This window comes from Coptis chinensis, chromosome 1 (assembly GCF_015680905.1).
Source record: "Coptis chinensis isolate HL-2020 chromosome 1, ASM1568090v1, whole genome shotgun sequence".
Lineage (NCBI taxonomy): Eukaryota > Viridiplantae > Streptophyta > Magnoliopsida > Ranunculales > Ranunculaceae > Coptis > Coptis chinensis.
In genome coordinates, this window is record NC_141456.1 from 51,443,763 (window position 1) to 51,456,883 (window position 13,121).

Genomic DNA, 13,121 nt, shown 5'->3' on the forward strand with positions numbered 1-13,121 from the left:
ATTCTGATAAGTAAATGAGTGTTTCTACAGCAACTCACATTTTTGAACCGAATTTGTGAACACACTGGCGTGGCAAGCAGAGAGACCTTGATTTTCAGTACTTCTTTGACCAAACAAAACTTAAACAGGGTGATTTTGGACATACCCAATAAAACACTCCCTTACCCCCAATTTTAAAATAAATAAAAAAAATGATTTTAGACAGATTTAACTTTCTAAATTACCTTTCTTTTTTATTAGACGTACCCAAAATATTTATTGACTAAAACAAGTCATTTATTTACTCTACGTGATTCAGAAGAAAAAGACGTTTTTTTTTTTTTTTTTTTCTTCTTCTCCAATAACCTTTTATTCTTTTATCTCATCAATAAACATGCAAACACCCACTTTTAATTTGAATCAATCATACCAAAGTAATGAGGATGAATACCAACCGAATGAGGATGAAGAAAAAAATTCAAAATCAAATTTTGACGAATGGGAGAACGCGACTATTATATTTTGGATTACTACAATGAACAAATACAAACATATATCGACCAGTTGGCTGTTATTGTTATATCTCCCACCACAGCATCATAATTCTGATCATTCCCACCTCGAAAAATGAAGCAAATGAGAACAATCTATGGAGCTGTATGCTATGTCGATATAGTAAATATTAAGAAAATTTACCTTTAAGGTGGACTTGGTATATAAGAGCATTGTAACTGCCAGCACTTTTCCCATCCTCTCTTTGAAAGGGCACAAACTCATAAGGAAGAGTATATGGCAGTGACTCTATGGCAGATTTGAACACGTCTATACAATACCCACGGACTCTCGTCGAGTTGGTATAAGGGTCCTTTTCCACGTTCACCAACTCACTGAAGCCTTCTGGCACAGGAACACCAATTCTGAGTTTCTTCCCATTCATTGGGATCGCCCAACCCTTTGGTACAGTTGTTGATTCTCCTGGCCAAATAATAACTTGGAAATGCTCGGCTGAAGTTGAGTATGGTCCTTCACTATTTAAGTTCATTAGATCCCTCGAAATTCCATGTTTTGATGTCTAGAAGCCGACATCTCTCCCACCTTTACCAACAACATTGAGTATTCGAAAGGCTGAGGGTTGTAACTGTCCATTGACAAGATGGAATTCTCCAGTCAGTCCTTCAAATTTTATCTTTAAGATCTCTTCAAGTAGCTTTGGTCCTGTCTGGGAGACTCCCATACCAAGGACATCAGTAAAGTTTCCATCTGATTCCAGCCTGATAGGGAGTTGGGTTTCATATCTCCCACTCTCTCAGCTGCCATTGCGAGTGCCCATATAGTGTCATATGCCCATAGCCCAAAATTGATCATTTCTTTTCCGATGAACGACTCTCTTTTCCATCTTGTATTGAAGTTGTCAAGCTTTTCTGATCTTGCAATGTATGGGACTACTCCCAATGCACCTTGCATAGAATCAAGTCCAGTAGGTTCCAATATATCTAAGACGTTCATTAGCCCGCTTGTGAGTATCTATACATACCCTTCATTCATCATTCCCAAATCTTTTGAAGATTTGACACCAAAAGGTGCTGACATATGTACTATGAAAACACTAGTTTGCATTATCATCAACTTCTGCAACTCTTCAACGATTTGATCTTCTGTTGCAAAAGGAGAAATGAAGCTTCTATAAATGATACGAGTGTTTATATCTTGGAAGGCATTGATCAAATCTGGTACCAATCTATTTCCGTAGTCACTGTCTTCATGGATGAGGATGACTTTTCTCCATTCAAAGGCCCGGGTGATGGATGCAATAGCTTTTACTTGACTTTGTTCATCAGGAGCAGTTCAAACAAAATAAGGACTTCGTGAATAAATTGAAGGAATAGTTGCAGAGAATGATATTATTGGTATATGAACCTTGTAACCCAGATCGGCGATAAACTCAGTATGTTCAGACTTTTGAGGCCCTATGATCGCTTGCACTTTCGAACTTTCTAAGAGATCCATTGTTGTAACATTAACACCGCGAAGGAAGTGACATCAAGCATTAAACTATAATGTTTTGATTGTTAAGAAGAAAAGAGAAAAATGCCCTAGTACTCTGCTCCCTTGGTGAATGAAAAAAAATAAAACTGACACCCCTATCCAAGTTGACCTACACAACAAATAAATGGCAGAGATATATTTATGGAGATGCCCTCCTCCCCATGGAGACCATCTGACCAACAAAATCAGCTCATATTGTCTACTAAAATATTCGTTAAGAGTACTAAATAAAATCTTCATTTTTTGCTTCCTTATATTATTTGTCATAAAGATTCTCCCCTGAGAATCGTGTTGATGTGGCATCTTAAAATCCCAAAGTATCATTCTCCCTAGATTTTTTTTGTTAAGAACATACTATTAAATATGCACAAGAAATTATACAAAGGTGGAAACAACAAATCTCTCCGTGTTTTTGTTCGTAAAGAGCTTCTTCTTCTTGGCCTTCTTTGTCTTCTTGTTCTTCTTGTGGTGAAACATCTTCTTTCGTCTTTACTATTTAATTCTATTAATTTCTACTCTGAGTTCCTCATATATATCATATTTCTGTTGTGTACACTCTTTAAAATTTTGCTAAGATCCACTTTGAAATTTTAAACTATCTTGCATCTGCAGCACTGCAGCAGTGTTTTAAAGAACCGCACTGAGGCTTACCCCTTAAGGCTGGCCTTGAGCCTTTTTGGGTATCACTGTACTGATCAGTGGCACAGAGTAATCCAAGATTCTAAAAACTTAGTTTTTCCCATCTTAATTTTTTCCCTCACAACCGCCCTCAATCTTTGTTCAAACTTTAAAGGATAAAATACGTACGATACCCTTTTTTATATGAAAGTTTGTCCAATTTCTTGACAAAGGGAGGGACAGACAGACAGACAGACAAAGTAAGCATTTCTTGACAAAGGCGTAAGCCTCAAGCGCGCCTCTGAGCCTCACAGAGACAGACAGCCTTGAGGCTAAGATGTATGTTTTAAACATTGATTTGTTGTATCCCCGCTAGTTTGAATTGATACTTCTTGGATTTGTCTTCGATTCAATTCAGAACATCAAGCTTTAAATGAATAAGAAACAAAAATAGACTGAAACTCATGACAAAACAATTAGGATTGAGTGTTTTGGTTGACATTTTCCACGGTAAATCAAAATGAAAAATTATGAGTGGAAACTTTCGAAGAGTTACCCAAATTTAAGTCAGGTCCTTACGGAAAACGAGCTATTTTTCATTTTGCTAATAAAGAATGGACTAGTCACAGTCAGCTCCCCTGAATATCGTCAAGGATGAATGGCACAAGCCACGCTTCTAGCTAGATCATTTCAGGCTGTAAAATATATGGTTCTTTCCTAATTTCATAATCATCTAATGGATTTAACTTTTAGTGGCAAAATGAATGAATAACACACTAAAAACGCATTATGAGAACCTGAGAAGGCAGAGTTCAAAACACACTAATGCGAAGCCCAATTGGGTGGATTTGCAACCCCCCCTGCGTGCGACGTGCACTAAGGTTTTCTGGAGCTCCCACCTCCCGAGAGCCCCCAAACCAAGGAGGCCTTGTGTGCGCGCGAGCACCTCCTTATATCTCTCTACACTATCCCTCCATAAGGACACAACCAATATAAACTTAAGAGTCTTAAGTTTAGTAACCAATGTGGGACTAAAGCCCCCCACATTAGAGTGTAGTAGATACAAAAGGTCATGGGTTCAAACCCATGAGGACACAAATTCCTTCACATTTCCAACAATCCCCCACATGAATGGAATTATTAAGAAACAGAAGAAAAGAAAAAACAAAAACAAGAATGTCTGGAGTATGAAGAAGTTATGAATGGGCTGAAGGTGTCATACGACTTGAACCTTCGCTTGGTGTTTGTCTGTCGGGATTACTAGTTGACCAGTGACCTTAGTCTTGAACTGTTCAACATATATGTAAGCCAAGTCAACAGGTAACACACATAACTTCAAAAAATCATCATAGAGTTCCCTCAGTTGTGCTCGTATAGCCATGAGCTTCCCAGGTTTCATGAGTGCTCTAGAGAACAAGCCTATAAGTTCTCATAGGTAGCGGCTTTACTTCCTCACTCATATAGGTGCCTCTATCAGGAGTGTACTGTATCTTTACACCCCACTGGAAAAACCAGCTATAGAAAGCATTAAGAGTATTCACTCATCCTTTAAATGATACAGAAGGTACTACTACATCATAGGGATGGGTACAAAGTTTTCACTCTAGGTGTAGTACCCCCACAAATCACGCAGATAACTTGTTTCCCCATTGAACCTTGATCCTGGGATCTCCATTCACGAAGGTTGGGTGTCAATTATCGGTGATTTAATTAAATAGGCAATTAGTCTTTAATAGACTTTATCCCCATCCCCCTCGATGTACTAAAAACCAGCTCTCTAGCCAGGCCTTTAGTTAAAGGATCAGCTAAATTTTCTTTTGACCTCACAAAGTCAATAGCTATGATCCCATCTCTTAGCAACTGTCGCGACGGTGTTATGTCTTCGATTTAATATGTCGAGATTTCCCATTATAGGAAGTATTTTTGGCCCTCAAGATAGCGGCTTGGCTATCACGGTGAATAGAGCGAGGTGGAACAGGGTTTAGGCCAAAGCGGGATATCCATCAAAAAATTCGATCCACTCTGCTTCCTCACTAGCTTTGTCTAAAGCTATAAACTCGATTCCATAGTGGAGCGGGCAATGCAAGTTTGCTTAAATGATTTCCAAGACACTCGCGCACCCGCGCCATAGTGAACACATAACCACTAGTGGATTTAGATTCACGAGAATCGGCAATCCAATTGGCATCACTTTGTACCCTCAAGCGCGGTGGATATCGCCATAATGAACACCATAATTTGAAGTATATTTCAAATATCTCAATACCACGATAAGAGCATCCCAATGCTCCTTGCCGGGATTTATGGTGTATCTACTAAGTTTGCTTACGGCGTAAGCTATGTCGGTCTAGTGCAGTTCATAAGATACATGAGGCGCCTATAACCCTAGAAAACTCTAAAGGAGATACACCTAATCCAAAGTATTTTTTGTCAAATGTATACTAGGATCATATGGTGTTCGCGGCGGGTACCACAAATCAAATTGATTAAATCTTTTAAGCATTTTCTCTACATAATGAGATTGAGACAAAGTAATTCCATCAGAATTATACACTATCTTAATGCCAAGAATGACATCAGCGATACCCAAATCTTTCATGTCAAAATGCTTACTCAAAAAAGATTTAGTCTTATTGACGGTCTCTAAACTGGTTCCAATAATCAACATGTCATCCACATATAAACAGATAATTATACCAGATTGTTTCTCAAATTTACAATAAATGCATTTATCTGCCTCATTAATATTAAAACCATTAGAGATTAGCACACTATCAAATTTCTCATGCCACTGTTTAGGAGCTTGTTTGAGACCGTAAAGAGATTTCTTTAGCCTACAAACTTTTCTCTCAAGGCCTTCTAAAACAAACCCTTCTGGCTGATCCATATATATCTCCTCTTGTAATTCCCCATTTAGAAATGCCATTTTAACGTCCATTTGGTGAATTACGAGATTACGAGTAGAAGCAAAGGCTATTAACATTTCGATAGATGTAATCCTTGTCACAGAGAGTAAGTATCAAAGAAATCAAACCCTTCTCTCTGTTTATAGCCTTTTGCTACTAATCTCGCTTTATATTTATCAATGGATCCATCTGCCTTAAGTTTCTTTCTAAATAACCATTTATTCCCAATAGTTTTACAACCAGGGGGCAACTCAACCAGCTCCCAAGTGTTATTAGTTATAATGGACTCATATTCACTTAGAATGGCCTCCCTCCAAAAAATGGCATCAGAAGATGACATTGCCTCTAAATAGGTGTGAAGATCATCCTCTATCAAGAAAGTAAGGAAATCAGGTCCAAAAGAGGTGTTAGTCCTAGATCTCTTGCTCCTCCTGAGTTCAATTTCATCTTCAGCAGAAGAATCTTATCGAACTCTAGGGGCAAGTGTAGAAAAACTCGGAGTCCCTCCCGATATCTCAATAAATGGGAATTTATCCTCAAAAAAGACAGCATCCCTAGACTCAATAATGGTATTATCATCAACAAATTTATTTTTAGATTTGAAAACTAAAAACCTGTAGGCACTGCTATTCTATGCATGCCCAATAAAGACACAATCTACAGTTTTAGGGCCAAGTTTAGTCCTTTTGGGTGTTGGTATAGATACCTTAGCCAAACACCCCCACACTTTAAAGAATCTATAAGTCGGTGTCCTATTTTTCCACATCTCATATGGAGTTTTATCTGTGTCTTTAAAAGGTATCTTATTCATAATATAACAGGCCGTTAGCAAAGCCTCCCCCCATAGGTTCATAGAAGCCCCAGAGCTATTGATCATTGAATTGATCATATCTTTGAGAGTCCTATTTTTCCTCTCTGCTATCCCATTGGATTGGGGAGCATAAGGGGCAGTGGTCTCATGTACAATACCATTATTTTCACAAAATTTATTGAAAGGACCAGAATATTCACCTCCTCTATTAGACCTAACTATTTTTATTTTCTTGTCTAACTGGTTCTCAACTTCAATTTTAAAGGAAATAAATTTAGCTAAGCTATCATCCTTACTCTTAAGAAGATAAACATGACAGAAACGTGAAGCATCATCAATGAATGTAACAAAATATTTATTACCTCCTCTAGTCATGTAACCTTTAAGATCACATAAGTCAGTGTGAATCAATGCCAACAACTCAGTGTTTCTTTCTACCTTTTTGAAAGGTTTCCTAGCATATTTAGATTCTACACATACTTCACATCTCTTATTTTCAGAAATAGTATTCTTGGATATGTTACCTAGATGCATCATTTTTTAATTGAAACATTATTAAGCGTGTCCAAGTCTACTATGCCAATGAGATCAAATGACTCAACCATATAAGAAGAAGTAGATGCTTTATTAAATTCAAAATCAGTTACATTGAGCTTAAACAAGCCTTCATCTAAATAACCTTTACCCACAAAGGTTCCCCTTAGTCGAGAACAAATTTGTCCGACTCAAAGACAAGTTTGAACCCTTCTTACTTAAAAGGGAACCGAAACCAGATTTTTCCTAATATCAGGGAACATAAAGAACATCCTTCAAATTAAGAACATTTCCAGAAGTGAACTTCAAATTAACAGTCCCTTTTCCTTCAACTCTAGAAGCAGATGAGTTACCCATGAACAGACTTTCTCCTTCTCCCAGAGGAGTGAAGGACGCAAATGCACTTTTAGTGCCACAGATGTGTTTGGTAGCCCCAGTGTCTACCCACTAGTCAGTCATGTTACTCACCAAGTTAACCTCAGTAACCACAACAGAAAAGTTACCATCCTAAACTACATTTGCTTGTGCCTTATCTTTCTTCCCATCATTCGGACCTTTTTTGAATTTATAGTCCGGGGCTATATGACCTTGTGATCCGCACACATAGCAATGAATTTCAGGATTGTAAGGTTTCTTTTTAAAGTGAGGTTGGGACTGTTTATTCTTGTTCGCATATGGTTTCTTTTTGACGGGGAATTTAGTTGATTTAGACTTAGAAGAACTAGCAGCGTTACCTTCAACCAGGTTAGCCTTAGCCTTCATTTCTGAAGTCTCCACATTGATTTCAGCCTTCCTGTTATCCTCCTCGATCCGAAGGTTGATGATCAGATCTTCTAGGGTCATCTCTTTCTTCTTATGTTTGAGACTGTTTTTGTACTCCTTCCACGAGGAAGGGAGTTTCTCAATTATGGAAGCAACCTGGAAACCTTTGCAGATTTTATAACCTTCCTGCAAAATCTCATGAATGATTATTTGCAGCTCCTCCACTTGAGAAACAACAGATTTCCCATCTTCCATCTTGAATTCCAGAAACTTTCCTACAAGAAACTTCTTAGAACCTCGTGATCTTGGTAGCATACTTCTTATCAAGCAAATTCCACAATTCTGTAGCAGTCGTACACACAGCATAAACATCATACAAATCAAGGGAAAGACAATCAAGTATATAATTTCGACATAAATAATCTTTCTTTTCCCATCTGTCCACACCACCAGAATGACCAGGTTCATCATCATTTTCATTGTAAATGTGTTTCTCAATCGAAATCCATTCAACCAGTTTCAGAGTAGTCAGATAAAATCGCATTTTCATCTGCCAGCTCTTAAAATTTCTGCCATAAAAAATTTCAGGTTTGACAGACTTACCACTAGGTTTCTCCATCTTAGCAGTATTAAGAACAAACGAGCACAATACTAGATAATAACAGATCGTTATTAGACAATCGTTTTTTCATCTTAAGATTGTATTAACTAGTATCAAAAAACAGTAATAAGAAAGCAAGTAAAACTTATCATTGAGGATTGTGCTCGGCACAATTTCCTTAAGACGAAAAACGCCGCCGGTATGGTTGCTGCCAGCCTCAAGCGCACGTCTCCCAAGATACAACAATGGATGAGCGTGTCACTAGCCAATGACCTGCTCAGTAGAAACTCTCAACATACTCCAGACGGGTTTTTGATTTGAAGAACAATAAGCTGTGTTCAGCCTATTTGATAAACAAGAGAGAGTTTGGTTTTATAGATCTGACACTCGCCACTCAAGGCGAGAGTCACGACTTCAGTTTTTAATGTGCGCAAAAAGCGTGATTAGTAAGAGAAAGATTTTGAAACGGTTACAGTTTTAGTTTTGGAAAGAAGACCAAAAGATTCCGCAAAAACAAGTCCAGTACTCGTACCCACGCGAAGCCCAATTGGGTGGATTTGCACCCCCCTGCGCGCGACATGTGTGGGCACACGCGCACTAAGGTTTTCTGGAGCTCCCACCTCCCGAGAGCCCCCAAACCAAGGAGGCCTTGTGTGCGCACGAGCACCTCCTTATATCTCTCTACACTATCCCTCCATAAGGACACAACCAATATAAACTTAAGAGTCTTAAGTTTAGTAACCAATGTGGGACTAAAGCCCCCCACATTAGAGTGTAGTAGATACAAAAGGTCATGGGTTCAAACCCATGAGGACACAAATTCCTTCACATTTCCAACAATGAACAGACAATAACGAATGAAGAAGAAATAAGCTAAAACCTGATTCTCTTTTTTCAAAATTACATATGCTACAACATAATGAAAATTTAACTAGGAAGTATTTCTGAGAAAAAGATCTAGAAATATGAGAATACCTACTGCTTTGGTACCATAAACATTTGAAATAAGAGGATTTTTCAACCGAAGGTGCTCTTTAGACCATAGTAGAATATTGGCTTTTATTTTCCAGATTGCATAAAACAGTTATCATAATTGATGGGGAAGAACAAAAGTACCGCAAATGCAAAGCAAATATAATATCGGTTTGGAATCCCCTCGGTATGAAGAACAACCCTAGTTTTGTAGTTATCATGAATAGCCTAGTTTTGTAGTTATCATGTAGTTATATCAAAACACCACAAAATGACTTCTTTGGGAAAAATTGGAAAGATGTTCACATAGAACTTAGAAAGGAATATTGTTGAAACAAGGAATGTATTTCTTCTACAAAATCATCCACGAAGTTCTTTTTTATAGTCTAGCTTCAGGAGGAACTCGGGGTTTTATGAAGAAGAAGAGTGTGAAAAGAAATTTTCACTCAAAACAGGCGGGTACCAAAAAGAGGTGGTCGTTATTTTATTTTTTTTTATTTTTTTTTTAATCTTTTTGCCCTTATGGGAAATACCCCAAAAATATATGAGAGATATTATTGTATTTAGGCAGTTATTGGGGTATGGCAAAAATTTATGTTAGTTATGGGGTACGGGAGTGTTTTGTTGGGTATGTCCAAGATCACCCAAACAAAACTCTTAGGGGCGTTTGGATCCTATTTATTTATTGGCAAAAAGTGTTTATTAGTCAAAAAAACGTTTTTTGAAAAAATAAATGCGTTTGGTCTCTATTTTTCAAAAAAATTGTTTTTCATCGAAAAAATATTTATTGGTCCGAAAAACTGGTTTTATGATAATTACGTAAAACTTGTTTTTTAAGACAAAAATCTGTTTTTTCATCTCTTTCTCTCGTCTGCGCTAAAGGCAAACTGACTGCCCAGTTATTTTCTCCAAATAAAACTAGTTTTTTTTCAATATCTCGTCTCGATCTCTCACTCGAACAGGATCTCTTACTCGAATAGCATTTCTTTTCTCGATCTCTCACTCAAACAGCATCTCTCACTTGATTTCTAAAGATAAGAAGATCCTAAAAACGCCATTTTTTTTTGTTTGAATTCATTATACATGATTTGCATCTATGGATCTATAGTAGATTGATTCTATTGTGTGTTTCTGTATAATTTCTTACTATAGTATTCATCTAAGAAAGTATACACTGCCTCATCCTTCTGTGACTTGCGTCGACTAAGCAAGGATTTGAGAAGGCGTTTACTTTTGCTTGGAAACTGTTCGATGTCATTTTGATTGTCCCTTTCAAAGCATGAATGCCTTAATTTTGATGGTTGTTACTAGTTTTGAAGTAATTGCTAATAAGTAGGAACAATTGGTAGTTGCACGATCTTTGTGATGTTAAGTGGTGTTGTTCTTTGAATCGCCATTTTTTTATTTTTGGAGTTAAGGTTGAACAATCTACTCAGAGTTGCTAGATCCTCAAACAAAAGGCTTCTTGTAAAGAAAGGAGCATCCATGAAATAATAAAAGGTTAAGTGGGCATGCTCGCTACACTAGCTTAACGGCGTATCGGCTACTTAGAGTACACTACTTATAGCACACTACTGATTAAGGATTCTGGATTGCAACACATGACTTAGAGTTTCGACTCAACTCTGTTGAGTTTAATCAATGCTTGAGGGTGGGTATGGTTTGCTAATACTATTTGTCTCCTTTGCGATTTTGATACCTAGGAATTCTTTTGGTTATGTTAGGTTGTTAGAGAGTTGGTTACATTCGGTGATGCTTCTTTTCCCCGCTCTTGTCCCTTTGTTTCTTGTTTTCTAGTGGTACCGCTACATCCACCACCCTTTGTTAGCAGTAGCATTCCTGTCATCTCTCTCTCTGTCACTCTCTGTTTTGTTGTTTTTGGTGTTTTGAGGTGGTGAGAATGAAGTGGTGTGTTTTGAATACAAGTGTTAGATTTGTTGTTGGGTTTTGAAGTGGTGTTTATTTTTTGAAGTGTTCAGAAGTTCAAACGGCCACATGAATTCAAATCAAATGCTTATTTTATCACTTTGAGTGTGTATAATTGTTGATACTTTTGGTAAAGTTGTAAAAATCCATGCCCTCATTGAAAATTGAACATGAAGCTCAACAAGGTTCTTGGCGTTGGTATGATTATATTGGTGAATTATATTTGAATTTAATTCAATTTCTAAATATGGTCCCTTGTGTCGGATACTAATTTGAATCATTCCATTGTCATTTTTTTAGGACTTATCAAGATTTTTTATTTTTTATTTTGTATACTTGAGATGCTTTTGTTGTTGTCACTATATATAGAAGGGTTCAACTTTACTTGAGAGTTGATCATTAGTTGTTGTCACCATATATAGATGAGTAAAGGTACCACTTTTGGAAAAGTACGTGCAAATTGGAATGACAACCTTGATGTGATCTTTTCGGATGCGGTGGTTAAGGAGACTTTAGATGGTAATGTCACCCAAAATGGGTTCACCAAAGTCGGTTGGAATAATATATTGAAAGACTTCAACGAGCAGTCACAATGTGACTATAATATAGATCAAGTTTGTAACCGCTTGAATAATTTGAAGTCAAAATACAAAGTCGCAAAGGCACTTACTATTTTATCTAGTTTTGGGTGGGATCCGACTACTTGTGTGTTCACCGCTAGCAGTGCTGTTTGGGATGAATACTTGAAGGTACGTAATGTTTATCTGAAAATGTATATCCATATCTTGAAGATTTTGATGTTATTAGACTATTAATAAAAGGAATGTACATAGGCACATCCAGATGCAGAATGTTTTAAAAAATCACCATTTATCGTGTTATGGCTTTTCTATGTGATGGAAAAGTTGCTGAAGGAAAATTTCGGAAGTCGTACCACCGACAACCAAATCAAGAACGGGTTTCTATCGACATACTTGAAGACACACAAGAGGTAAGGGCAAATGGTGAGTCTTTGCCTTTACAGGATGAGCCAGTTATACAACGAGAAGAGTTTGTGCATTCACCTAATAACGAACGAAGTGTTACTAGAGATGCAAACAAGGGAAGAGAAACAACTAATGCTAACCGAAAGGCTTCTAATATTAGTGAATTGTCTGATGCTATAACAGAGTTAGCTGAGGCACATCAATTTAGGGCATCTTATTTTCGATCAGTTGATGATCCTTATGGCTTGAACAGATGTATTACTACACTAGAGGAATTGGAAGGCATTGAAGAAGAAGAGATATATGATGTAATAGAATTGTTTGAAAAACCTCATGCTAGGGAAGCATTTATGTCTCTTAAGCCACATCGTCGTTTAAATTGGCTTAGGAGGGAGCTTTCTCGACCAACTATGGTTTAAAGGCTCTCTTAATTATGTTATATATGTTTAGAACGATTGTGACGTTCCATATTTTTACTATTTAAGTTTAGTTGTGTGTTGAGCTGGAAGAATCTTCCTTTTTGATGATTTAGATATTATGATGTCTATGTTCTTTTGGGATTTTATTTGGTTTGAACGTCTTGGGAAAATTCTCTATGGCTGGTGGGTTTTTCAGTTTCTTCTTCCCTTTTTTTTTGCTTTATTCATTGATGTTTGTTTGTTTAGTGTGATATATGAAGGTGATGTTAATATCATTATATATGAGACATGCTACATCTTAGATATATGATGCAGTGTGTTTCCTGTCAGTGAAAAAATACTTGTGACTTGAACCTCTTTCCTGTCAGTACCTTGAGACACTAAATTGTAGAATAGGTGATCTGTCCCTTAAGATGCTAAATTTCTGAAGCTCTCTTTGGTTTGTATCGTCATGTATTAAACTGTATTTCCCTATTCATCTGCTTGCTATAATGGAACAATGAAATTACTGTAGACTGCTGTGTTATATAATTGGTTGGGTTGCAATTAAATTATATTGGT

At 37.1% G+C, this 13,121-nt stretch overlaps 1 pseudogene across 1 annotated transcript; it reads right to left on the reverse strand.

Moving 5' to 3' along the window:
* Positions 1-143: 143 nt before the first annotated feature.
* LOC147524472 (glutamate receptor 2.7-like) lies at positions 144-5,569 on the reverse strand (annotated as a pseudogene). Its single transcript, XR_015203031.1, has 5 exons — positions 5,514-5,569; positions 5,115-5,291; positions 2,661-2,716; positions 676-1,988; positions 144-584 (listed from the first exon to the last, which is right to left on the reverse strand). The product of XR_015203031.1 is annotated as a glutamate receptor 2.7-like (transcript).
* Between the last annotated feature and the right edge of the window lie 7,552 nt (positions 5,570-13,121).